Source organism: Ambystoma mexicanum, chromosome 6p, assembly GCF_040938575.1.
Source record: "Ambystoma mexicanum isolate Mex_15411 chromosome 6p, UKY_AmexF1_1, whole genome shotgun sequence".
Taxonomy (NCBI): domain Eukaryota; kingdom Metazoa; phylum Chordata; class Amphibia; order Caudata; family Ambystomatidae; genus Ambystoma; species Ambystoma mexicanum.
Window position 1 is genome coordinate 216,183,198 of NC_090935.1, and position 19,402 is coordinate 216,202,599.

A 19,402-nucleotide genomic window follows, 5' to 3' on the forward strand; every position below is an offset into this window, starting at 1 on the left:
CACAGTTGAGGGCCGCCGGAGCAAAACTTTCCTTTCAGAAAGCACAGTGGTGTAGAACCTGTGTTAATTTCTTGGGGCATGAGATTACTCCTCAGGGTCTCTGTGTTAAACGAGTCTTCACGAGATCGTTGGTTACCTTTTCTTCCTGTAGACCGTGGAGTTGAGGTTGCCAGAATGTCGGTGTATCTGTAGCCGATGAATGGGTAGCGCAAGAAATTAGCCCAATCCCCTCCTGACGATATAAGACAGGACGGTACTGAACCAACTCCCAACGCCACGGGTGGCACTTCTCAGAATTTGCGTGACGTCGGGACAGTGTTTCCACTGGCTGAGAAGGCTTGATGAAGACACCGATGATAGCGGGGCTGAACACAGGAACTTCCAAGAAGGCAGTAAGGCACAGGTACCGGCAGGGCACAAGACAGGCAAAGGAGAACAGACTGCCAGGAAAAGCAATACAGACAGGGGAATCCCCACTTCCTAGCAGACAATAAGATTCTAGGAACCCAGACAGGACCTCCCCTATCCTAAACCAGGAGGCAGGCAAGGACCCAGCAAAACACCCTAAACCAGGAGGCAGGCCAGGGACCAGCAAAACAGGGAAGCAAGGGTTAGGAGGACCAGGGAACAAGAAGGGGATAAGGAGATGAGGCAGGGCTAGGCAGAATAAGGCAGAGCAGGGAACTGGAGGACTGGGGCACGAGCGCCCGGACTCCAGCAGCGCATACACAGTAACAACCGCGTTGAGACGCGTTGTCCCTGCGTATGCGGTGCCCTTTTAAGGCCCGGGGTCAAAACGAGGCTTGGAACGCATGTTCCGACACTGCGCATGCGCGGGACGTCGAATACTGACGATCCGCGCATGCGCAGATCCTCGCAAGATGGCGGCGTCCACGGAGCCCATCCGGACCGCGGGTCGGCGTGAGGAGAGACGCCACCGCGGGTACAGTCTCCATGAAGGAGGAGACCGCTGCGGCCGTGGACCAGGGACCCCAGGAAAGGTAAGTGACGCCCGCGAGCGAGCGCGCAGCGTGACACTCTGTCCCCAGGAAAAGAAAGTGGAAGCACTTCAGAAACTGAAAGACCCCACAACTCTGTGGGAACTAAGGAGCCTCCTTGGACTGACTAATTACAGCAGAAAGTTCATTGAGGGCTACGCAGAGATCACCAGACCCCTGATTCATCTCTTGAAGGGGGGGGTCAAGTGGGAATGGGGTCCAGAACAATCCGAGGCAGTAAGACAACTCAAAAGAAGCCTCTCACAAGCACCTTGCCTAGCTTACCCTGTCAGAAACAAGGAGTTCTTCCTGGAGACAGGGTTCTCTAATACGTTCTTGACGGCAGTATTATACCAAAAGCATGACAAGGTCAATAAAGTAATCTCCTATGCGAGCAAAACTTTATCCTCTGTGGAGGAAAAATTCAACGATTGTGAGAAGGCACTCTTGGCAACGGTGTGGGCATTGAAGAATTACCGCCCGTTCATCCAGGGGGAACACACCATAGTGGAGACTGCACACCAGCCCCTGCAATATCTCCAAAGTGACAGAATATGGCCCGGAAATGTGAGTAATTCCCGAATCACTTCCTGGATCCTGTCAATGCAAGGCTTTCCTGTGGAGGTCATATATGGCCAAAACAAGAAGAGTCACCTCGCGCAAGGTCTGGCTGACTTGCATGATTGTGCCAGAGAAAACTGTCTCGAGGACGAAAGTCTGAAAATCAAGGACAACATGGAGGCATACCTTAATTCCCCACACAAAGTATTTGAAGAAGACAAGTGTGAGGGAATGCCCACTGTCTATGTGGATGGACGCTCTTACCATGTTGACAACAATGGGGAGAAAGAACTGGTGGCCGGCGTCGATAATCCATGGGTGAATGAGTCCCTAGAACCCTCCGCTGGGTACAAAATTGGTCTCCAAAGTAGTCAGGTGACAGAATTGATGGCTGTGCATCAAGCCATCCTCACTGCTGTCCAACATGAACTCCACGAACTGGTCATAATAACAGATTCAGATTATGTACGGAACGGGTTCGTGGAGCACCTGCTAATTGGAAACCCAGAGGCATGTTATGTGCTAATAACAAACCCATGAAACATGGGAAGTTAATTCAAAACATTGATGATCTGGTCACCTCGAATGGGATGAACATCTATTGGAAGAAGATCAAGGGTCATTCCAAAGTAGAGGGACCAGACAAAACTGGAAATGACTTAGCTGATCAGCTGGCCAAAACCCGGGCCATCCAAGGGAATCTAATAGAGATTGAGTTCCTGTTGGGGGAAATCCAGGTCATTGCTATTACTAGGTCCCAGACAAATGCTCACAATGATCTTTCAACTGCACAATGGAGTAAGGAGACCCCAGATGCTGATTTGATTACGGCTCAAAAGGGGGATCCAATAATTGATAATTTTTACCAACACATTGAGGACCCTGAGAACTTTCCCCTGACGGATACCGATTACATTGGGAAAGAGGACCTTAGAGTGTTGATGAAATGTCCAAAGTTGTTCCAATCCAAGACAGTTTGTTGGTAAGGAAATCCCAAGCTGGCCATGATCAGTGGGTGGTTCCTACCTCATTCCGAAGCCTGATGTTAAGTCACGCCCTTGATGCGGCCACCCCCGGTCATAGGGGGTTTCATACAACACTTGAAATCTTAAGAGAGGTTGCATACTGGCCACACATGGGGCAGGACCTCGACCAATACTTGAAGGGGTGTCTTGTGTGTGCAGAATTTCAGCCAACCTCCCTCACACACCGTGCGCCTCTCCAGAAGAGGGGGATGACACTGCCATGGTCAGATTTACAAGTCAATTTATAGGCCCCGTGATTCGCTCCTCTAGGGGGAATAAGTACATGTTGACGGTGACATGCTTGTTTACCAAGTGGGTGGAATGTCTCCCGGCACCAAACTGCAAGGCAGAAACTGCAGCTGCCCTGATGATTAACCACATCTTTTCCCGTTTTGGTCTACCTCAAAGGATTGAGTCAGACAGAGGTAGCCATTTCACCAGCGAGGCAATGACAAAGATGTGGGAGATACTGGGGGTCAAAATGAAGCTACATATTGCTTACCGGCCAGCTTCTTCTGGGGCAGTAGAACGCTACAACCGGACCATTGTGAGCATATTAAAAAAGTTTGTGGAAGATTCTGGGCCAAGTTGGGATATCCGATTACCTCTGGTCCTAATGGCCATCAGATCTACCCCTTCATCTGCAACTAAAATGTCACCATTTGAGCTGATGACTGGACGCAAGATGGTGCTTCCCCAGCATTTACTCTACAGGACCCAAGAGCAGACATTGATAAATGCCTCCACAACTCATGAGTATGTGGAGAATTTAAGGAAACACCTTCAACATGCTTTTGCCTATGCTCAGCGGAATCTAGAAAGATCAGCTGATAGCATGAAGACCCATTACGATTTGAAGACCACCCGGAAAGAATACAATGTGGGAGACCGGGTCTATCTATACAATTTCCAAAGAAACCAGGCCAAACAGCGAAAAGGGACCGTTTGAAATTGTAGATAAGATGTCCCCAGTTGCCTACAAGATCCGCATCCCCAAAGGTAGTGTCCATTTATATGGACAAGTGGGTCCATATAAATCAGTTAAAGTGTTGCCATCCCAGGCACACTCTGCAGCAACTGGAGGAGTCCTCTGCAATACCAGGGGGGGGCGCTCCAGAGTAATTCAGTTCCAACCCTAAAATATCCCACATATAATAGTCTCTAAAATATTATGATTCTTGAATGAAAATGTCTTCTAATTATATCTTGTTTTTTTTTTGTAAAATAAGAATGTAAATGTCTATTGATTTATAAAATGTATATGCCACCCCACTATATCAATAGTGGGGGAGAAATGTCTACGAATAGGTATTGCTGCTTTGCTTTGTCATCCTAGGAGAAAGAAAACCTGGAGACTGACCTCGGAAGACGACCTGGGAACCGGGAGCAAAGATCTGAGGGGCCCGGGGTACCGGCCAAAACTCCCATCAGGACCGGAATCGGATGAAGATGATGCGCATATCCCAGCGCATGGATCAAAACATCCTTTGCACCCGACTCCCCCTCGACTCGAAATCAAAGCGCAGTCGGGCGGGGGGGCTTGTTGGGTGTCCTGACCCACGTTTGGACTATTATGCTGCAACATTTGGTGCTGTGGGCTTAGGACATCCAAGATGGCAGAAAAGCCCACATTTGCGCCACAATCCAAGCGAACCATGCAGTTTTGCACACCCCAAAATGATCCCCTGACCTGCCACCCACCAGTGCAAAAAAAGATGGTTCTGTTCAAAACCCGTTTTTATTAATGTCAAAAATTGCTAAGATCATGGGCCCGAAACCAGCAAACAAAAATCCAACTATGGTTGAGTGTTTTACTTTACCCTAATACAGATCCACATCAATGCCATGTCAAGCAAGGATCATATACTATCAAGTAAAATCCTTTCCTTTTGAAATGTATTAATTCAAGACAGCTGTCAAAAATAGGTGCAGTACCGGCATTGGACACTGACCGGCGCTGGCGCTCTATAAATCCTGACAGGAGAGATGTCTTGCAGAACTGGGCAGTGAACAGAAGGGGGTCTTATGTAATAAAAGTTCAAAAGACTGGCCTTTCCTGAGAACTCTTAACACCCCAGAGACCCACACCAGGAGGCAGGATATCACATGGCCCTGTTGATTGAGAGGGAAGGGACTTCCCTGCAGCCTGCTTGACCCAACACAATAGACCCTTTCAATTGAATGGAGTATGCTGATTTTGGGTGTGGACTGTAAACAGAGCTCTGCCTGAAAGGAGAGACATGTGATCCCTGACTCCCCCAGTTCCTAGGGGCAGGCCAGACAGGACTGTCGATTCATATTGCAGCAAATATATGTTTAAGTTAAATGCTTCTAAAATCTTCTATTAAGCTCACAGAAATATACAATTTGCGGATCCTGAAAATGAAAAATGCCCTCACGAATTGATCCCAAATTCCACTTTGTACGGTGTTCTGGGACCGAACCCCGCTGTTTATTAATATTACAGACACTGTGTTTAGGATAGAGACATAGTAATCTCCAGTAATATGCTCAGGGAAGGGGTGCAGGTCTGTGTAAATTTTGAGGAAAAACCAATATGGCGAAAGTCACTAAAAAGCACAAAATGTTGCCATTTGTGAACCCAGGCTCTGAGGGGGATCAGAGTTGGGCGAGAGTGTATCTTAAATTAATCTGTGAAATGTGTATGTAATTTCAACGACGTGCGTATCTGGGAAACCTGTTAGTTATGAAAAATTCATTTTCTAAGTAAAAGCAAAGGGGCGTTTCTTCAATAGACTGTAAGACTCGGACTCACTTTGACACATTATCCCTTCTCAAATCAGGTCACAGAGAATCCTTGACCTATCAAATCATGAGAGGGTTGGGCATGCAGAATGAGCCGACCCACCCACTTTCAAAACACATAAAAATAGACTGCTTGGACAGGCAAGAGTCATTTTTCCATTTTCTTGCGGAGCATTTTGCCGGACCAGACAACATCTAGAAGGAACATCCAGAACTTAGACTGCAGATAGACTACAGAACTTAAAGCAAAGGCCTAACCCACAAGCTGAGAACTCTTCTCAGCAGGCCTTCAGAATCCAGCAATCCAACCAAACTATTCAACAGCCGGGCGAGCTGTTGGATTCTTTGCCAAGAACCTTTGCCAGAACCGGTAGCAGACCCAGAAAGCAGTGCTGTATCCAGAATCCACTTGATCCAGACTAGCGGAACTACAGACCAGACTGCTGTGAAGTGCCGACAGCAGAACCGCAGACCAGACCAGAACCAGAGAACCAGTACCAGAAACTGCCCAGAGCCCAGTCCAAACCTGCTGACCGGACCTTGACAGCCTATTTCAAATTCAGACTGTGAGTTCTCAGCTAGAACTGTGCCAGAACCAATCTCTTAGTTTAAAATAATCTAATTCAAACTATTTTAACCTATTTAGAACTGTATCATAAGAAATCGTCTGTCCATTCTGCAAAACTGTCATTTTGAATCATTATTTCATTTCTGAAAAACGACCTTAATAAAATCGTCCGTATCTTTGGAATCGTGGTTTAACTTTCATCTTAAAGCTAAGATTCTAAGCTTGCCAACAAGCCGAAAACCGACTTGCTACCCATTATAGTTCCTCCGTAATTGTGATCGACGCACTCGGAAAAAAGTGGCGAGAATTGACAGTTTGCTTCATTTCAACCACGTGTAAAAATATCTGTCTTTTGCTTCCATTACTGAATCCCGTTTTCAACCTGATAACCATCCCTGAATCATTGGTAGGGCTGACCTGAACTGATTTAAAGTATCTCTCACTCACCCTGAACCTCTAGAGGGAATTAAAAGCATTTTCAGCATGGGGGGCGTGGCTACGAGGGCCATGTAGGAGGACGCGTTCTGGAGGAGCTCCCGAGATCCTGCAATGATCCGGGCAAATAAGTGCGTGAAGATGGGCCGCCGACCACTGAAAATACACATGCCGGTGTGTGAATGATTGGGCTACGTGTGGTGAACTTCTGGATGGTGCAGGAGTGACGGCGGCAGGGATTGGTGCGGATGAGATAAGGAACACCGGAGATGAAAGACGACACAAAATGGCCGACCAGGGTCCGGAACAAAGGATGAAGTGGGCCGCACGGTGACCCAGCGACAGCGGCGCACTGTGTGCACATTTGTCACTTGAGCAAACTATAGGTCCCCTGGGTCATGTCGAATAGAGCGGTGAGGCCGAAGGCGAAACAGCCCACCCTGGACGACTTCACTAAGACGTCCCCGGGTCAAGACATCACCAAGAGCAGGGACAAGCTGGCTGCGAGCGGCATGATGACTTCGGGCGCCAACCAATAAATCCTGGCGGCGATTGCGGACCTAAGGGCGGCCTGGGAATCTAAGCTCGAACTAGCCGTCACCGAACTAAAAACGGCGCTGGACCTCAAGGTCGGAGAGGTGCAGGAGGACGTTAACCTACTCCGACAGGATGTCAGGGCCTTGGCGGAGCGCACGGAGTCCCTTGAGAAGGAAGTCAGCCCGAATACTGCGGACTGCGCCTCCCATAAAGCCGAATTGCACGCCCTGATACAAAGATTGGGCAACCTGGAGAGCAGAGCGGAGGAGGCGGAAGGACGAGCCCGTCGCAATAACATCCGCATCGTGGGCCTGCCGGAGGGGATGGAGGGCCGCGATCCTACGGAATTCATTGAATCCATGTTATTGCAAGAGATACCCGGAGGAGCCCTATCCCAAGGATTTGCAGTAGAAAGGGCACACAGAGCCCTAACGAGGAGGCCGCCGCCGGGGAACCCGCCTAGGCCTGTGATCGCCAAAATTCTTAATTACCGGGAGAGGATACTGGAACACTTTCGTAAGGGAGGAACGATCACACGAGGAGCGGCAAACATCACGGCTTACCCGGATTATACCCTGACTGTGCAGCGTAGCCGCATGAATTTTGGGTCAGTAAAGCGGAGATTGAGGGAGGCGGGCAACAAATATATGTTACTTTATCCTGCAAAATTGAAAGTCATTCATAAACATAAAACTCTGTTTTTTGAGACCCCAGAGGATGCCATGGGATGGCTCGATGCACAAGGATGTCCCCAGGAGTCAGAAGTTCGGACGAGAAAAAGCTCGGAAGAGATAAATGAGGCATGAAGAAGGTGCCGCAAGATGGCGTGGCACGTGGGACTTGAATATACTCGCTTGCGCAGCCTTCAGTAGAGAAGGTCAGACGATTGCACTATTTGTCATAAGCACTGTGGTTAATGTTGACTTAACGGGTATCCTAATAGAACTAGAGAAGGCGGAGAAGAAACTGGAGCGCGAAAGCGACAAGGCAGGAGGGGACGCAGAACTCGTACTCGAGTTGCAGCAGAGGTGCGCGGAGCTTTGGGAAAGGCTCTGCAACCTCAACTACAAAAAGTATGTCGAGAGGCAACACGCAGGTGGGGACAAAACTGGCCGCTTGTTGGCGTGGTTATATAAGAGCGAAACCCCCAGGCCACCGATTAGGATAATAACTAGAGAGAACATTATATGAGGACAGAGGAGGGGAAAATCAAGAGGAGATTAGAGAAACACTTAAAGACATGGAACTACCTAAGATTAGTGATGAAGAAAGGGAGGAACTAGACGCACCTATTACCCTAGATGAATTAGAGGAGGTGGTAAAACAGCTGCCCACCTGCAAGACCCCAGGTACTGACGGATTCCCGGGCGAGTTTTACAAAGTATATAAAGCAGAGGTACTCCCCCCTATGCTAGAGATGTTTAATGAGCCCTTTGAGAAGGGTCGGCTACCGGATACGCTTAGAGAAGCACTAATCGTACCGCTCCCCAAGCCCAACAAGCCAGGGCATTGCTGCGGCTCCTATAGGCCGCTGTCAATGTTGAACCAGGACAGCAACATCCTGACGGCGGTCCTGGCTAATAAGCTACGAAGGGTCATCAGTAAACTGATACACCCGGATCAGACAGGCTATGTCCCCAATAGAAATATAACTCACAACCACAGGCGACTCCACCGGGTGATTGAAGAGGGGAATAGAAGCGATGAGGAAATGGTGGTGGTGTCCCTAGATGCAGTCAAGGCTTTTGATTCAGTGAGGTGGCCATGGTTGCTGGCGGCCCTGGAAGAATACGGGATGGGGCCGGGTTATGTTAGGTGGGCGAAATTGTTGTACAGTGAACCACTGGCCAGAGTACGCACGGGATCGGTGATATCTGAGAGGTGGCAACTCAGTAGAGGCACCAGACAAGGGTGCCCCTGGTCCCCGATGTTATATATTCTAGCCCTGGAGCCCTTAGCAGTGTACCTCAGACAACAATATGACTTGGTTGGTATTGAAGTAGGGGGAGAGAAACACCTAATATCCCTATATGCTGACGATTTGTTACTGTATTTAAAATATCCGGAGGAAAATTTAGAGGTCATGGTAAAGTATGCGGAACTGTCCGGCATAACGGTAAACTCCCAAAAATCGAGCATGTTCCCATTGGGGAGCTACATAGGAGTCCCTCTGGAACGATTGCCAGTGTTGTTCCTTGGGCGCTGATTCTTTCCGCTACCTAGGAATAGATGTATATCATACTGTGGAGGGGAAACACTTGCACAAAACCGAGGTGGCTGTGAAGAAAATCCGCGACGAACATGAAGTTTTGGGAGAAGCTGCCGCTGGCGATGATGGGGCGGGGGGCGATGCTCAAAATGGTGGTCCTGCCTAGGCTGTTACATTTCTTCAGTAATATACCACACCTGATACCCAAGAAGTTTTTTGCCAAACTGAACAGCATGTGTAGGGACTTCCTGTGGCACGGCAACCGCAATAGAGTGGCGCTATGGAAGCTATAGAACTTCCATGATAGAGGGGGCATCAAGCTGCCGAATTTTGAGGCCTATTATGTAGCCAGCCAATTGCAATATGTAACCAAATGGCTCTATGATGAAGAAACTCCTGAATCTAGGCTGTTTGGGCAGGACTGCGCCCCGTTTTACCTAAAAGAGATTATCTGGGTTCCTAGACTTGAAATGAATGAACGCCCGGGTATGCTGTTGCTTGGGAGGAAGATGTGGCACAGAGTATGCCAATTGATGGAGAACCCGTGCCCGTGTTCTCCACAGGTGCCACTAGTTGCCTTAACCAAGGGAGACAACCAGCTTAGGATGATAATCAGGACCTATTGGGAATCGGTTGGGTTGGCCACATTGGGAGACATATGGCAAGAAGGGGCTATTAAAGAATTCGAAGACCTGGGAGAAGAGACAGAGTTGCATGGAGGCCAATATGTTACGTATCTTAGGCTAGTGCAGACTATTCGCAAAACCTGGCCGGAGACTGTGCTGGCGGAAGAACCAGACGCTCTAATCGCAACGATATATGACATATCGGAGGGAGGGCACGAGATCTCTAGACTATATGAGATGGTGATGACCCTGGTGGGGAAGGATTTGACTGATTTGAGGCTGGACTGGGAAGCGGAGGTGGGGGCGCAGTTGACCGATGGAATGTGGGAACGGGCCATGGGATACCACAAGAAAGTGTCCAGAAATGCTAGATTGCAGCAGATACAGTTATATATAACGCATAGAGCCTATATGACCCCGAAAAGAATATCTAAGTTTGCGAACGCAAGAAGACAAGCATGCCCGAAATGCGGTGAGGAAGTCGCAGATATAGCACACATGTTCTGGTCTTGCCCAGTGATCGAAGCTTTTTGGGGGGAAGTGGCACGGAAACTAGTGGACAAAGGGGTCCCGCTACACATAGATACGGCCTGGGCCTGCCTGCTGGGAGGGTTTCCCAGACCACGGAACACTAAACACCTTGGGAAACTGAGGGACCTGGCATATGTGCTTGCTAAAAGAAGGATAGCCATGAGCTGGAAGCAATGCCACAAGCCACGGATAGAGGTATGGTGGCGGGACTTGCAAAAATGGGCGGAGGCTGAAACGGTGGTATGGCAGGAGGCATGTAGCAATTGTGGGGAGGAAGATGTAGGTAACCTGACGGCTTGGAGAATGTTAATAACAGGACTGTTTGGCACAGTAGTGGATCCTGCAGCTTCGGAAGGAAGCGATACCCAGCCACACGCAGCGGATACAGAACCGGAAATGTTAATAAGCTCTTGAGAGGGGGGGATTGGGGTGCAGTAATGAGTGTTGATTGATGTTTACGACTCTATTGTAAATAATGCTGCAAGTTTGGTTTGTGTTGTTTACTTTCAAAATAAAAAATGTTTTTTAAAAAAAAAAGCATTTTCAGCATATTTTTCACTTCATTGCCACCACATTTAAAAGGATCTTGCCTGCTTTAAAATCATACCTGTTTTCCTCTAAGCTCGCTAGGGGGAACTGGAAATTTGTATTGCATTTGTATTCCTGAGAATTGTGTGCTTCCCTTCCATCTCCTTATCTTGCATAGGGGGGGAGGGAATTGTCAAAGAAAAAGTGATCATATTGTCTTTTGTTGAAATCATATCAAGTTTATTTCTGTGCTGCATTTTTCCCTCATTGCTTTTCCTTGAATCCATAAAAGTATTTTCTGCTACCTTATCCTTCCTATACTAACTCCTCATTGATTGTAAAGAAGTGTGCTACTGTCAGATTATCTATTGTTGATCAACATTATATTCATAAGTGTGCTATCAATTATTAATGTATTCATAAAAGTGTGATATATATATATTGTTTAATTTTTCCAATAAATCTTTTACATTGCAAAACAAACCTACTTCTTGGCTCAGTTAGGTCAGGGGGATTCGAAGAGAGGGGCGTAATATAAGTATAACTTGTCATAAAAATATATAAATAAGGGCTTCCCTTGAGCAATCCCAGACAAGGCACTGACTTAGTGGGAGTGCTTGATTGGAGTCACTTAACAGTATAATGCTCTAAAAACAGTGATTTAACATGTTAGTTTGCATCTTGGATATGGGCAGATGGAGATGGCCACTACATTGGGATGTAGACAGGATTAATCCAGCTAACAATGGAAATGGGTGTTAAAATTTATCGCTCATAGACATTGATGTAATGATTACTATTCAGAATCATATCTTCTCATTAAATGTGGTAAAAATTAGAGGAAATAGCCTATGGTAATAGACAATGTATTAAATTGAGTTATTTTAGTGTGTCTGATATTGTATATTGTATTTTAGGTGGTGATACTCGCCCTACTCGATGCTTATGGGAATAAGGAAACTCCCCTAAATTTTGTCCTGAAGCAGGTTGTATGAACTAAGGGTCGATGAATGTTGACGTCCCGAAAAAAGACAACGAAACATGTGCAGACGAATGTCGGTGTGATTAGGAACACACTTACGGAACCATCAGATGATTGGATGGAGGACTTTTGTTCAATGTGTAAATAGAGTTGGAGGCCATTAATATATGAGGCTAAAAAAATATATATGTCAATAATTTGATACAAAAAAGCAAAAGTAGAATGAATGGTAGGAGTGAATCAGTATGAGTGGAACTTGTAGATATCTGTTTGTTTAAATGTTTTAGCATTTTATATGAATTTGATATGTAAATAAAAGTTTTTGCAGAAATTGACAATTGAACATTTATTGGTATTTATGAATAAATAAATGTATTGAGAGGTTATTCCCTGTTCCGTTGGTCCAACCTTTGTTGACTATTATATGACGCCTGAAGGACCAGGGACTGTAATCAGGCACCCCTTTGTTTTATAATGAGATGGAAAAAGGCACAGATAAGATGCAATAATATACCAGGCAGAGACTTTCCTCTTATCCTCCTCCTTCCCCCTTCCCCTCTTGTGCTAAACCGCACAGTCGATGAGAGTGGTGGTCTGGGCCCTTATGTGTCCTTCTGGGCCCTGGCCTTCTGCCCAATCGCTTGTAGCATCTGACCTCCCCTGAACTTATCTTTGGGCACCACCCAGCCTGTGTTGTATCACAGGCCTTCACTTATTGTACTTTCAGGTGACCCCTCCTCTACTGGGTGGTCACTGCCTGCCACTTACCTGTTGCCCTGCAACTTCTCTCTGGCACTTGCCCCTCTGTGGACCCTCCAGCACTTACCCCTTTCCCCTGTCCCTTCTCTCTTACTCTGCACTTACTTTTATTTTTATTTATTTTTATTTTTGGATTTATAGAGCACACTACAGACCACAGGCACCGAGGCGCTATGAAGGAGCGTAAGAAGGCTTGATTCAGCGTTACAAGAATGTGGCCCACAAGAAGTACTTAGTACAGGTTGCTTAGTTACATATGCAAAGATACATACAGGAGGTACATTTGTACTGTCAAACAAAGAGCCTGGATTTGATGGCTTTCCGGAAAGCTGCATGAGAGTCAATCAACCTGATGTTAGAAGGGAGGGCATTCCAAAAAGTGGCAGCAATAGTTCGGAAGCTGGTACCACCTGCACGCACTCTGCGGGTTATGGGTACGGTGATCCTGTTGGAATATGCTGGTCTGGATGGCCTGGATGGAGTCTGTCTGGAAATCCTTTGAAGCAGGTAAGGGGGAGCCAAGTTATGGAGACACTTGTGCGTTAGGGCGAGGGTCTTGAAAACAATCCTTTCCTTGACAGAGATGTGGTCGCTTCATGAGTTACAAGTCGTGGTCCTGAGAGCGTTGTTTTGTGCAAGTTGAAGTTTGGCAAGATTCTTATGGGAGGTCCCTACAAAGAGGGCATTACAGTAGTCCAGTCTTGACCCAATTATTGCCCTAGCAATGATGAGGCAATTCTGTTGGGATAGGAAAGGTCTACCTGCATTAAGAAGTTTAGAGTGGTAAACTGAAGAGGATGCTATGGCATTGACCTGCCTATTCATAGTCAGGTTAGGTTCCAAATATACTCCCACGGTCTTAATGGCTTTGGAGACAACGGTGGGGATGTTATCAACGGTGAAGGAGCTGTATTGCTTGTCCAATTTACTCAAGGTGAACGGGGATCCAATTAACAGAAGTTTGGTCTTCTCACTGTTGAGGCATAACCAGTTTTCTGCCATCCAGGATTGGATCGTTGAGTACATGGAGTTGAGGATGTTTAGGTCAGACAGATAATATCCCAAGAGGGGGATGAGCACCTGGGTGTCATCTGCATAGTTTGTGTATGAGATGCCCAGAGCATCCAAAGTTTTGAACAGAGGCCTTGTGAAAAGGTTGTAGAGGGTGGGAGCTATGCATGAACCCTGTGGGACCCCATATTTAATGAGACTAGGGTTGGCATATGATGATTTAGAGAAAACCTTCATCGCTCTTTCATGTAGGAACGAAGTTATCCAGTACAGGCCCTCGGGGAGAAGTTAGCTGTGGTGGAGAGGTGATGGCAAAGGGTCTTGTGATGCACCAGATCAAAGCCAGTGAATAAGTCCAGGAGAAGAAGGAGCGCTGGTTTGCCTGCATCTCTGAGGTCATCCATTTGATTTTTTAGGTCAAGCAGGGCCGTTTCAGTGCCATGTCCTGGCCGGAACCCGGACTATCGTAGACCAAGAAGATGGTTATCTTCAAGGAATTTTTGGACTTGCAGGTAGGCTGCTTTGTCCAGGATTTTTAACAGAAAGGGGACAGTGATAATAGGCCTGTAGTTCCCTGGGTCCGATGGGTCAAGGGAGGGGTTTTTAAGGAGTGGTCTGACCCACGCATCCTTGAGTCCAATTGAGACAGGGCCAGACTGGAAGGAGTAATTAATAAAGGCAATGATAAATGGCTCAAGGGAAGGGGCACAGTCTTTGATGATCTGGCCGGGCAGGCGTCCCCTTTACAATTAGACGGTTTGAGGAATTTCAGGACGGCAATGACTTCAAGTTCACTCATATCCTTAAATGCAAACACAGGGGATTGGCTGGAGTAGGTTACTGGGGACGTGGTACTGTGACTGTTGGCCACTAGGTTAGAGAGTGCCTTTTGGTGGGCTAAGACTTTAGTGTGCAGGGTGTCCAGATTATCAAGCATGGCAGATTGAATTTTGATGCACCAGGTCTCGTCCTTCAAGAGGGGGGTGGGAGGTGGGTAGTCTCCAACTCTCTAAAGATGGCAAAGATTTCCCTTGTCCTGGATTTAACATTTTCAATCCTGGTATTGATTGAGGCGGCTTTAGCCTGAATGATGGCAGTTTTACAATCTTTGGAAACAGCTTTAAAGGCTGATTTAGAGACGTCATTAGGGTTATTTTTCCAAGTAGCAAGTGCTGCCCTTTTTTTGGAACAAAACTCCAGGAGCTCCTGGGTGAACCAGGCATTAGAATGCTTTACTTTCGTAGCTTTCTTAAAGGTGAGTGGAGCAACGTTATCAACAGCTTGGGTAATGACCCTTTTGAATGCATTTGCCAGTAGCTCCAGGTCCTGTGGAGAAAAGGGGCAGGAGCGCAGGTACCGCGATGTAGGGGGAGATATTCTCCTTGGTGAACTTGCGCAAACCTCTCGAAAGAGCAGCAGGGGGAGGGATGGTTGGCTTAGGAAGCCATTTGGAGGTATTGAGGTCAAATTGAATGCAATGGTGGTTAGACTAGGGAATGGGAGAAATCTCAGTGACCAGGAGCGAACAGTTGTGATGGGACACCCAATCAAACGTGCAACCTTTAGTGTGGGTCTTAGAAATGGCTTGGGTAAACCCTAGGGTGGATAAAGCTTTTTGCAAGGCGCTGGTGTTAGTATCATCAGGGTCGTTAAACCCTAGATTGAGATCACCCACGAGCATGACTTTGGATGAAGTTTTGAGGTTACCTGATAGTGCGTGGACTAGGGCCTCATTGAAGCCAGTGGTAGGGCCATGGGGGTGGTAGAGGACATGGAGGGCAGTGGTACAATTGGGGGAGAGCTTCAATTTGAGTAAAAGGTAGTCAGAATTCTGACCAATTTCCCCTTGGATACTTCTGATGGCGAGAGTCTCCTTGGCGATGAAAGCTACTCCACCGCCCCTTTAAACTGACCGGTCCTGCCTATGTATTGTGTAGCCGCTTGTGATGGCAAGGGTAAGAGGCAGGGCAAGAGGTCTTATTTAGCCAAGTCTCACTGAGAAACAGTAGGTCAAGTTTGTCCTTGATGATAAGGTCTTGCACATCAAGGGTGTGTGCTGGTAGAGAGCGGGAGTTGACCAGGGCACACTTGAGTGGGACATCCGGTAAGGGAAATAGGGTGGCAGGGGGAAGGGGACAGTGATCAAAGGGTCAGGAGAGGTGGTCCTGGGCGGGAGAAGGGCATGGCTGAAAACAGGTGCCGAGGCCGTAGTGGCATTGCAGGACAAATGCAGTGAATGGGCGGCATGCAAAGATACTGGTCTAGTAGCATCACTGATAAACACATGGCAATAGTGGTAGGTGGGTGGCAGGCAAAGATACAGGTCTAGTAGCATCACTAATAACACATGGCAATGGTGATAGGTGGGCGGCAGGCATAGATACAGGTCTAGTAACATCACTGACAACACATGGCAATAGTGGTGGGTGGGTGGCAGGCATAGATACAGGTCTAGAGGCATCACTCTGGAAGATGCAGCCCACAGTGAGTTTAGTCCCCAGATGGCCCCACAACCATTTCAAACACTGTAAAAGTGTTTGAAAATGGCTTTTAGCGCGCTCGGCGCTCCAGTCCCCTTCCTCCCTGACACCCTACTTCCCCAGCCCAATCCCACCTCCCAACCCTCCCCCAGGACCCTGATTGGTCTCCTGACCCAGGAAAAATGAAAAAAAAACAAACAGAAACAAAAACGAGCGTGGCGTCCTCGCCACTTCCATCACTTCCATTATCATGTCCACACTTAGATACATTTGAGAATATTAGCCTGCGTCACATCTAGATGGGACTTTGAATGTTAACATGCCCACACTTAGATGGAATTGTGAATATTGGCATGTCCACACTTAGATAGAACTGTAATATTGGCATGTCCACACTTAGATAGAATTGTGAACATTAGCCTGCGTCGCAGCTAGATGGAATTGTAAATATTAGCATGTCCACACTTAGATAGAACTGTGAATATTAGCACGTCCACACTTAGAACTGTGAATATTAGCACGTCCACACTTAGATAGAACTGTGAATATTAGCATGTCCACACTTAGATAGATTTTTGAATATTAGCACGTCCACACTTAGATAGAACTGTGAATATTAGCACGTCCACACTTAGATAGATTTGTGAATATTAGCCTGCGTCACATCTAGATGGGACTTTGAATGTTAGCATGCCCACACTTAGATGGAATTGTGAATATTGTCATGTCCACACTTAGATAGAACTGTGAACATTAGCCTGCGTCACAGCTAGATGGAATTGTAAATATTAGCATGTCCACACTTAGATGTAATTGTAAATATTAGCATGTCCACACTTAGATAGAACTGTAATATGAGCATGTCCACACTTAGATAGATTTGTGAACATTAGCCTGCGTCGCAGCTAGATGGAATTGTAAATATTAGCATGTCCACACTTAGATGGAGTTGTGAACATTAGCATGTCCACACTTAGATAGAATCCTGAACACTAGCCTGCGTCGCATCTAGGTGGAATTGTGAACATTGGCCTGCGTTGCATCTAGGTGGAATTGTGAACATTAGCCTGCATCGCATCTAGATGGAATTGTGAGTATTGGCATGTCCACACTTAGATAGAATTGTGAACACAAGCCTGCGTCGCATCTAGATAGGACTTTGATTGAAGGAAAGCATGCCCGCGCATAGATGAAACTTGAATGTTAACATGTGCCACACTTAGAACCGTGAACACCAGCCGGCGCTGCATCTACATAGGATTGTGAAGACCAACAAGTGCCACACTTAGACAAAACTGTGAATGTTAGCAGGCTAAAGTCAAGTAACCCACTAACCAACATAACCTCAAACTCTGCATACCTATCTCACCCAAAAGCTCACACAACCATCTCTCGCACCACAAGCCGCACGCACTTCACAACACTGCAACAACACATAACCCGGAGCAACAGCACACGCGGACTGACACCGATCCAATACCTGCACCAAAGCTCAGCACCCGGTGTATACCGAGTTGAAGCTGCCAACAGAACACCACTCCTCTCACTATCCTACTCCCTCTTCACCTACTAACCCATCCCACCTTATCGTTTGCAGATCCGCCAGAGCGCCTGGGGACCAATTCCGTTGGTGACGGTGCGCGGTACAAATACCTTTAACATTTAACATTTAACATCACTGATACCACATGGCAATAGGGGTGGGTGGGCAGCAGGCGTAGATACAGGTCTAGTAACCTCACTGACAACACAGGGCAATAGTGGTTGGTGGGTAGCAGGCATAGATACAGGTCTAGTGACATCACTGACAGCATATGGCAATTGTTGAATAGATACAGTAGACACCAGTGAACATGCATAAAATAGGGGCGATATTTCAGGTGTCACAAGTCTTGTAGCAGGATGAGCAGTGTGCTGGTGCTTGTGCAAGCTCATATTTCTGAGACTAGATGCGATGCGGCATGACGAAGAGCGTGGATGCATGACCAGTTTGAGAGGAATAGGCAAGGTCTGTGCAGGCAAGGCACTGGTTTCTGAATGTTCATAAGGCCTATGCCCATCGTTGTTATTTTAGTCCATTTTCTTGTTCCCTTCACTTTGCCCTGTGGGTGCTTTGAAACACAGTTTCTTGATGTATAAGTGCGTTACAAGTGCCCAATAAATAGATAAATAAGTCTGCATCACAGAACAACTGATGCACACAATGGTCCTTCTTCTGAGAATCTCTTGGAAGAGCTCTAGATGAGAACCAAGGTTCTCTCTAACCTGGCATAAAAAGAGGTATCAGTAGGTCTGTACAGTTACACAATTGCCCCTAACAGCATGGGAACAAAGAAAGACTGTTCACTGTGGTGCACATGTAATGCCCAGAAGTGCCTAAATCCCAGAGAACTCCCATGACACTTCTTCCCTTCCGGCATAGCAGTATGCAAGTCAACAATTGAACTTGATTTTACAAGGCATGCTCTCAATGAACCACATGTTTATTTTAATCAGGTCAAAAGTGTCCCTGGCTGGCATTACATGAATATAATGCACAGATATCCGTTGCAAATTACTTTGGTACTAGATTCCTAAAGAACATTTGTGAAGCCAGTGATTTACCCCTGCTGTTACTAGTACATATTTGTCACTGATTGTTTTAAAGTACGAATGTGATATTATAAGTGCCCATAATGTCAAAATCGACTTACTTAAAGCTGTATATCTAGATATAATGGAATCAACTGAAGCTGCTTTTGGAAAAGGCTGGGATGCCTGCATGGAGGCAAACTGTGTAAAGCCTTTGCACGGAAAGTGCCCCCCCCATCTCGCGGCGGAACAGTGCGCAAACGAATGGCTGTGAGAGCAGTAATAATGAGCAGTACAGCAGTGCGCAGTGTTTTATGGGGCCCACCTAGACAGCTATGCTGCTCAGATCCCAAGGTGTCTGATAGCTGCATTAGTATGCTGACAGCTCAGCAGTTAGGACATTAGCGTAATTTATCCTGCATTTTTTGTCACCGCCACTGTCACAATTTACTTTTAATGATGGGCTATTTGGTTTGTCCATAATGCATTTGTTTCATTTGGCTAATGCCAGTGCTTTAGGTGAGGTGAGAAATCGAGGGGAAGGGCTCTAATGAGAGCATGTTGCCTAAATGATGGTCATGGCCTAAGTGATGGGTATGGCTTAAGTGTCCCTAACACGGGACAATAAAAAAGTGGCTTTCCTCACTGTCAGTTTGTTGTGTTTTCTTTTGTGGAAATGGCAGTATCCATATGTCACTTGTTGGTTTGCATTTTACCAATGTATTGCATGACTTTCATGTTTGCCAAATCTATTTTCTAGCTTGAACTGCATACGTTTCTGCCATTGGGTTCAGGCCACTCTCTCCCTGTACCTG